This window comes from Phodopus roborovskii, unplaced genomic scaffold (genome assembly GCF_943737965.1).
Source record: "Phodopus roborovskii unplaced genomic scaffold, PHOROB, whole genome shotgun sequence".
NCBI lineage: Eukaryota > Metazoa > Chordata > Mammalia > Rodentia > Cricetidae > Phodopus > Phodopus roborovskii.
In genome coordinates, this window is record NW_026126638.1 from 4,203,228 (window position 1) to 4,213,049 (window position 9,822).

Below are 9,822 nucleotides of genomic sequence, written 5' to 3' on the forward strand. Positions count from 1 at the left end.
TGGCTCAGCAGTTAAGAGCACTGGCTGCTCTTCCAGAGGACCAGAGTTCAATTCCCTGCACTCATATGACAGCTCACAACTGTAACCCTCATCTTAGGGAATCTTACACTCTTCTAATTTCCACCATCACCAGGCTAACAAGTGGTATACATGCTAACATGCAGGCCAGACACTCATAGACAAAAAATAACAAAATATGTGATAAAACATGTGATAAAAGGCTTATTAAAAAAAAGATCTAGGTGAAGCCGGGTAGTGGTGGAGCATGTCTTTAATCCCAGCACTCAGGAGGCAGAAGCAGGAGGATCTCTGTGAGTTTGTGGCCAGCCTGGTCTACAAAGCTGCACAGAGAAACCCTGTCTCAAAAAACTAGGTGATATTCTATACAGTTGTCCAAAGGATGAAGTTGTGCAGCTAAACAGTATGGCTCACCTAATGCCACAGCACACAGTTAAGTGCAGGCCATTTGGTATATAGCTTGATTGCCAAATAGCTGATGGCAATTGTCACCTGCCCTTCCTACCTCTCCCTACCATGCCTGGAACTGTCCCTTGACTCTGCTGTCTCTGAACCTCTTTTCCAACAGGTTCCAGTATGTATCTGCTGGTGGAAGGCTGGAGTCTTGGAGCCTCCAAATCCTCCCCAACCCACTTCCCAATGATTTCACCAGGAGCTGGCCCTGCCCAAACCCCCAGCCTCACTACCAGGAAAAGGTCCTGAGACTGGCTCAGCTGCCCAGTGTACCCCTGAGCAAAGACCTTGTGAAGGACTACCAAGCCCTGATAGTGAACCGCGTGGCCAAGCCCCTCTACTACCTGTCCAAGGCAAAACCTGCCAAAACATCAGAGGGAAAGAGGAAAAGATGGCCTGGATATCACTAAGGGAGCCTCCAGATGAGAGGAGGCCAGAGTGGACCACCCAATAGGCAGCAAGAAGCCTGAGGACTCTAGTTCTAGGGAGTAACTTTCTGACCATTCCCCAGCCTCATACCACCTCTGTATCAGGCTCCTGGAGACATTACTAAAGCTCTGAATCGTTCTGTGTTTTCCTTGGCAGAATCATAGAAATGTGAACTGGGCAGAGAGAAGAGGGTTGCTAGAATGTCTGTGGTTCCAACTCTTAAGATTGGACAAGGGTAGTTGGGCAGTGATGGCTCGGGCCTTTAATCCCAGCCCTCAGGGAGGCCAGAAGCAGTCAGATCTCAGTGAGTTCCAGGACAGCCAGGACTGTTACACAGAGAAACCCTGTCTCAAAAAAACAAAAACAAAAAAAGATTAGAATAAAGAGTGTTGAGGTGTGGTGTGTGTGTGCGTGCGTGCCTGTGTGTTGGGGTGAGGAAGAAGTATGGAAAGAAATGTGGGTAAGGAATTGCAGGCTGGGAATATAGCTCAGTGGCAGAACACTTGCCTAGCAAGAGTGAAGTCTCTACTTTCAGAACCAATTCACAATAACACTGGGATTGGTTAGGGCACAGAAAGCCTCTTAGGTAAAAAAATAAAAATAAAAATAATAAATAACCTCAATGCCATCTCCTCTGTGGACTATTTGATATGTGGATGAGCGCCAGACACACCTGTTGTAGTGCAGTTGTTGAAATGCTTGGATGCCTCCCTGCAGAATTTGGTCGCAGATCGTGCTGGAGTGTGGGGCCTGAGGGAGGCAGCCATTCCTCAGTAGGGCAAGAGCGGAGCAAGTAGAGATTCTAGGTGAAAGGTGAAAGGCACTGGGGTCCTTGTGCTCGCAGATAAGCACCAGGGGAACCAGGAGTGTTAAACACACCAGCTTGTCTCTTCAAAGGAAGAACCGTATAACCTGTTTTCTGCCCAGAAGGTTGGTGACTAGCCTCGTGACCTTTGCTGCCTGTGTACTGACAGCACAGCAGATCCTCCCCAAGACTCTTACCGCCAAGCAAAAGAAGCCTGGCACCAAAGACTACACAACGTATAAGGTTAGGCAGGTCTACAGAAAAAAATAGAAGAGGCATCAAAGCCTGTGGGAGGAGGCTGGAATTATTTGTTTAATGAGTACAGAATTCTTGTTGGGACGATGAAAAAAATCTGGAATGGGACAGTGGTCATGGCAATATAACATGGTGAGTGTGGTTAATGCTCCTGACTACTCACATACTTAAACTGATGAAAATGGTAAACTTGGTGAGTGTGCTTTAACACAATAAAAGTGGGGTTTGTTTTGTTTTGTTTTGTTTGTTTGTTTGTTTTGAAGCTCAAGGAAGGGCAATTTATTAGAGTTTGAAAGGAAACCCCAGAGCGGGCAAGCTGTAAATCTCCAAACCGTTGGGAGATGGAAGACATCCACATGGCAACGAGCAGCCTTAGGAAAAGGGTAAGGAAGCAGGAGCTTTGGTTGGGAAGTTTAAAATCGTGAATAAGAGCTAAGCGTGGTGGTGCACGCCTTTAATCCCAGCTCCCAGGAGGCAGGCACAGGTGGATCTGTTTGATGCAGCCTGGTTTAGTCTTGGAAAGACCTCCAGACCCAGTGAACCCCACAGCCATCCAGCTCCTCCCAACATTTTTTGCAAAATAAATAACATTATGCTAAGTGAAGGCAGCCAGACACAAAAGGTCATATATGGCTTGCTAGGATTTAGATTTGGTCTGAGTGAGTCTCTCAAGAGTTTGTGTGTTGGAAGCTTGGTCCCCAGTGTGGCATTGTGAGACGTGGGGCATAAAGGGGGGCTGTTAGGTTGTGCACACAGCCCCTCCCCACAGAATAAATGAATGCTGGTCTCACAAAGTGAATGAGTTCAGTCTCTAGAAAGCAAGCTGTTACAAAGGTGCAAGGCCAGCCCATACTGCCCTCTGGCATTTGTACAGTCAGTATTTTCTTCTCATGCACATGCCTCCAACAGAGCATGTCAGCCACAAGACAGGCAAGGTCCTCACCAGAGGGAGACAGCTGTTAGCTCCATGTTTTTATTTTAAACCGTGTGTGTGTGTGTGTGTGTGTGTGTGTGTGTGTGTGTGTGTGTGTGTGAGATCACAGGACAACTTGTGGAGCCCATTCTCATTTTAAACTGTGTGTGTGTGTGTGTGTGTGTGTGTGTGTGTGTGTGTGTGTGTGTGTGAGATCAGAGGACAACTTGTGGAGCCCGTTCTCTCATCCCACCATGTGGGAGATTGAACTCAGGTCATTAGAGTTGGCAGCAAGAGGCTTTATCACTGAGCCATCTTGCTGGCGCAGTACCATGTGTTTGAATAACCAAGAACTATACCGCCTCTCAACCCATCTCCCCTGACCCTGCTCCTTCCTTCCCCTCTCCCCTACTCTCCTCTTTCAACCGCAGCTCACTATGTGGTTCTAGCTGGCCTCAAACTGGTGATGCTTGGTCTTCAGGCTCCCATGTCTGGCCTGGGATTCTAAGCATACTGCTGGGGCTTTGGAGATTTTCTTTCTCTCTGTCCTTAGAGTATGGGAGGGTGGAAAGGGCTTTAGATCCCTACCTTGGCAGACTCAGACCCTCCTCTCACCTCCCCCCAACTACAGACTCCTAGCCTCAGTGAGGACATCAGCCTCTCCTCCCCGCCCTCGCGTTGTTCTCTCTGGGCCAGCTTCTCCGATGCTGGACAAGTGCTTACTGCATGGTCTGGATCCTCTTGTGCACTGGGCAGCCAAGGGTGTGGAAGCAGGCTTCCTGAAGCTCCTGCCCAGTGGACTTTGGAGAGACCTGGGTGGGTGTAGATAGACTTCCTTTCCAGCCTGGCCCCACACCCCTTAGTCCCAAATAAACACAGAGAGCCGTCTATAAATTATAAACCGTTAGGCTGATGACTTAGGCTTCTTATTGGCTAGCTCTCTCTTAATTATTAACCCATACCTATTAGTCTGTGTATCTCCATGTGGTTTTGTCTTTCAGGAGGGTGCCCGGAGTCCTATCTTCTGGTAGCAACATGGTGTCAGCCTGTTGGCTCCTCTCTCCTTCCTTTTCCCAGAATTCTCCTGGTCTGGTGGTCCCACCTGTACTTCCTGCCGGGCTCCTGGGCAGTCAGCGTTTATTCATCAAATATATTCAGCATACAGAAAGACATTCCCCATCACTTGGGGGGGGGAGGAACCCTTTCCTCCCCAGGGTCTGAGACCTTGAACAAGACAATGCCTAGTTCAGCTTGCCATATAGCCAGCAGTTAGCCACAGACACCCCAACTTCTGCCCCCACATACTGATAAATATGGAGTTCTTGAAAGCCTTTGGAAAGGTGGTGGGGAGGGGATTTTAGGGGCGAGGGCCCCAGAAACTGGGTCTGCCTGGAGATCTGAGAGGAAGCAGGGGATGGAAGGATTGGAAGGAAGGAGCCTGTCTCCCTGCACACACCTATCATGCCACACCCGAAACCTACTGCCCTGCTGAATGCCAACAGTGTGAAGACACTCGGGACCTTCAGGGCCAGCAGTCCCTTCTAAGCCTCCGGCCTCTGTCCCACACCCCAGGCTGCATGCAAGCTCAGATTTCTGAGCTGCTGCAGGCCCGAGGGAGGATCAGATCTGGTAGGTACTGAAAGCTACAGGAATGGAGAGCTCCTGGGAGCTGGTGGGGAGGGTAGAAGGACCACACTGCAGCCAGGAGGCAGAAGCAGAATTATGAGTTCCAGGCTAGACCGGGCAACAAAGTGAACCCCAGACCTGCCATTGGAACAGCAAGAGTCTTAAAAATAAATCACAACATAAAAACAAAAACAAAACGAAAAAAAATCTCTGTCGGCTTCTCCTGGAGACAGAGTCCTAAAGGACTTGGTTCTTAAGCTATATTGGGTGTTCAAATCCCCTAGAGAACTCATTAATGCACAAACTGCTGGATTCTACCCAGACAATCTGGATGGATAGGTCCAGTGGGGCTAAGAGTCCTGTTTCTGCCAAGTTCCCTGGGTGAAGCTGCTGTTCTGGGCTTGGATAACCTTACAGGAACTGCACAGAGATCACTGAGTACTTACTAGCTACTTTGACTATTCAGGAAAGAGGTGCACAGAGATCACTGAGTACTTACTGGCTTCTTTGACTATTCAGGAAAGAGGTTACCCCTCATATGTCTGTCCTGAGCCAACACCCCCTCTGCAGGCCCAGGGACTGAGCCTTGCAAAGGTCTATATGCCAGCCTGAATTTGTCTGTGTGACTTCCCTTAGGTCATCAGCGTGTTCTCTGGTGTTCACTGAACACTGACGCTAGGCATCATGACTTGGTTGCTACATAACAGTGACTTTTTTTTAACTTGCATGCAACAAAAAAGAAAGGTCATGTCCATGAATGGGGAAGCAGGCCCAAAACTTATTTAAGGAGGCATAAAAGTAAATTAAAGAGGTTGGGAGGGTATGAGAGACCACTGAAGATGGAGAGAAGTAAGGCAGGAGGAGTCTTTGCTGAAGCCTGGAGGTCCAGAAAATTTGGAAGGAATGACGCAATTTTGACACACTTTCAGAGAATTCACAAGATTACGATTGGGAAATTACTCTAGAGCACTACAGGGTCTACAGACCCGGCTGCTCAGGAGGCTGAGGCAGTAGGATTGCCATGAATTTGAAGTCAACTTGGGCAACCTTGTAAGTTTAAAGCTACCTTGTGATATACAGCTTGACCTTTTCCCGCTGGATTTGAGAGCAAGGAGGAGTGGCAAGTCAGAGTGAGTGCTCGTACTCTGGTACCCTGACATAGACTTCCTCAGCTTTTGCTGGTCAGACATCGTGCTGAGGGACCTATAGAACCAATCTGCTCAATTCCGTGATGTATCCCATTTTAGAGATAGGTAAACCGATAAAGAGTTCTAGGAGTAAAGTCACCTGTCAGTATGTGTATGTATATATGTATATATGTATATATGTATATGTGTATATGTGTATATGTGTATATATGTATATATGTATATATATGTATAGATGTATATATATGTATATATATATGTATATATATATTTTTTTTTGACAAGACTTTACTATGCAGCCCAGGATGGCTCAAACTTTCTATGTGGATTTGAACTCCTGATCCTACTGCCTCCACCACCAAAGTTCTGGCTTAATAGGCATGAGGCACTTGGCTTCAGGGTCTCATTTGTTGCCATTGTTGTTGTTTTGTTTTTGCTTTTGAGACATGGCATCCCTATGCTGTCCACGCTGGCCTCTGAATTATGATTCTTCCGCCTCCTGAGAGCTGGGATTCAAGGCACAGCTGCCATCTTGGTTAAACGTTGTAACTTCTTGACTGTTTTATAATAGTGTTTTCTTCTTTAGGGTATTTATTTATTTGGAGGGAGAGGTGTGTGTGTGTGTGTGTGTGTGTGTGTGTGTGTGTGTGTGTGTGTGTGTGACTCAGAAGACAACTTTGGGGAGTCAGTTCTCACCTTCCACAGTGGTTGGGTTCTGGGCATTGAACTCAGGTGGTCATACTTGTGTGGCAAGCCCTTTTACCTGCTGAGTGCAAGCTGTAAAAAAAAAAAAAAAAAAAAAAAACTTAACTTCAGACTTCCACATCCCTTGCTCAGCTTGTTTGCACTCACAGACAAGCCACCATCCTTTTTGTACCCTGGCTTTGCCATCCACAAAGTGGAAGGATCAGGCCAGGGTCACTAGTACCAGATGTGAGCTTGGCATAGTTGTCTTTGGAAGATCTTCCTTCTAGTGTGGAATCAGGGCAGTTTCTTCTCCTTCTCAAGATCTGAAAGTTGGCAGTGGGTTCCTGGGACCCTTGCTAGGCAGGAGAATTTTCACAAACCACATCATTCATGCCTTCGGCAGATCTGACAGGCCCCAAGGAGAAAGCCTGAAATAGAGTTAGCTGCCCTCAACCCTCCAGTGGCTCAAGGGAGCTGTCTGTCCAGCTCTGAATAACCCATTCTACCTAGAATATTCTGGGAATTTCCTTATGTGGCAGAGTACTTGCCTGGGGGTGGGTGGGTGGGGTGTGGTTCACTGAGCCCACAGGCTCAACTTATCCTATGAGCAGAGTCAAGAATAACACCATTCAGCATTAAGAAACACATATAGAAAGGGTGTAAAGATATTTAAAGGCAAAAAAAAAAATGTCTTTACATCTCTTCTGAAGCTGGGTGGCTATGGTGGCACATGCCTTTAATCCCATCACTTGAGAGACGGAGGCCAGGGAATCTCTGTGAGTTCGGTGCCAGCCTGGTTTACAGAGTGAGTTCCAGGACATCCAGGGCTATACAGAGAAACTCTGACTTCAAAAACCAAACCAAACAAAACAAAACAAAAAATCTCTTCTGTGGTTTGAACAAGAGGGCAGTGACTTAGAATATAGCTGCAGTGAGTTAGAGGCAGGAGGGTCACGAGTTCAAGATCATCCTTGGTTACATGGTGGGTCTGAGGTCTGAGGTCATCTGTCATCCTAGGTTAGTTAGACACTGTCTTATATAAACACACACACCACACACTCACACACACACACACACACACACACACACACAGAGAGAGAGAGAGAGAGAGAGAGAGAGAGAGAGAGAGAGAGAGAGAGAGACAGAGATCTTATTTGTTAACTTAATACATATGGAGTCAGCTAAGGGACACAACTCTGGGCATGTGTGTGCTGGTTTTAATAGAAATGACACCCATAGGCTCATATATTTGAATGAGTAGTCACTAGGGAGTGGGACTATTTGAAAGGATTAGAAGGATCAGAAGGATGAGTGAATAGGACTTGTTGGAGGAGGTATGTCGCAGGGGGTGGGCTTTAAGGTTTCAAAAGCCCATGCCAGGCCCAGTCTTTCTCTCTGTGGATGAGAAGGTAGCTCTCAGCTACCACTCCACTGCCTGCCTGCATGCTGCCATGCTCTCCACCGCGATGAAAATGGACTAAACCTCTGGAAGTGCAAGCAAGCCCACAATTAACCGCTTTCTCTTAAAATAGTTGTTGTGACCATGGTGTCTGTTCACAGCAATCGAACAGTGACTCAGACAGTGTGTGAGGGAGTTTCCAGAAAGGTTAATTGGGGAAAGAAGGACCACCCTGAATATGGGTGGAACCATTCCATGGTGTTGGGTCCCGCATTTTTCATCTCTCCGCTTCCTGACTGAAGGAGCAGCCTGACCGTCTGTCTTCCACTCCTGTTATGATGTGCTCCAGGACAGGGTGACCCGTATCCTCAACCATGAGCAAAATGAATCCTTCCTTCATAAGAAGTTCTGTCAAGTATTTTATGATGAGGAAGAAAAGTAACCAAGATGTGTATATGCATACGTAATCTGTAATAATTATTTGACACCAAATGACAAGCCAAAGTGGAATTTTGTTTTAGACAAAGGCCCAAAACTTTCTAGAAGATCTTCAACCTGAGGGCCATGAGGTTGGGCAGGCAAGAAAATCTTACCTTTGCTTGGCAATTACCATTGCCTCAAACACAAAGCCCACAGCTCTACAGTGAGCTTAGAAGGCCTGTGGGAGCCAGGGTTCTGTTCTCTGTGACACGGGATAGGCGGTGTCCCTCAGGTCTATTAGAGCGCCCATCTCTGTGACTATTCTCTCTCTCTCCTCTTTGGTTTAGGTTTTTCCAGACAGGTTTTCTCTGTGTAGCTCTGTCTGTCCTAGAACTCTCTGTAGAGCAGGCTGGCCTCAAACTCACAGAGATCCGCCTGCCTCTGCCTCCCGAGTGCTGGGATTAAAGGCAGGCGCCACTGCTGCCCGGCTGTGTCTATTTTCTTAAGCTCTTTATTTTCCTCATTACTTAGAACAACCTACCTGACGTTATACATTTAGTTGCTTGTTGCCTGGTTTCTGCATCTAATCAGGGTCCTCTAGAGGACACAACCAAAGGAATGATCACACACACACACACACACACACACACCTGACTGCATTGAGTCAGCTTTAAAATGGCAACAACAGCAAAACCACGCCTGAGAGTTGAGAACCAAGAAATGACTTGGTGCTTGGGGTTAGTGCCTCAGTGGTCCCAATCTGGCACCAGAAGCTGGGAGGTTTCCTGGAGCCGGTACTGGTCCCTATTCTACAACTAAAGCTTGGGAATGCTCGCTCTGCTGTCAGTGACGCTAGCAGCTGCACTAGGGCAGACCAACCAGACACAAGAGGGAGGCCCAGCAAGCGAAAGGGAGACTCTTCCTTCCGCCTAGACCTGTTTCATCTGAGCTGCTGGCCTGAGGTGCTGCTCATAATTAGGGTGGATCTTCCCACATCGATCAAGGCAGTCAGGACACTTCTGTTGAGACTTCCTACTCAGGTAATTTTAATTTGTGGCAGGTTGACATCAAAGTAACCACCATACCCCTGTGTGCTCAGGACTAGTTTAGTGACTATAGAGCCTTACAGATACTCAGTAAAAACGAGTTCCTACGTGTTAGGGAGCATCACTCAGAGGAGAACCCGGCACCTTCTGAATTTAGAAACACCCACTTTGATATTGACAAGAACCGTAAGGTGAAACAAGTGAGAGACAGAACATATCCCTCAAGTGTCTTGGGAAGGGACCCTCCGTCCACCCCATCCCTTCTGGGTGCTATAGGGGAGCCAGAGTTGGCTCAGTGGTTAAGAGCATTTGTTGCTCTTGCAGGGGACCTGGCTTCCATTCCCAGCATCCACATAATGGCTCCCAATCATCTGATCCAAGGGATTCAATGTTCTCTTCTGAACTCTGAGATACCAGGCTCACACATCTACATATACATGCGAGCAAACACTCATACATGTGAAATGAATCTAAAGAAAAAGAGGGAGAAGGAGGAGGAAGAGGAGGAGGAAAAGAATAAGAAAGCATGGAATGGTAGCACACACCTTTAATCCCAGTACTCAGAGAGTCAGCAGCAGGAGGAGCTCTGAGAGTTCAAGGCCATCCTGTTCTACATAGTGAGA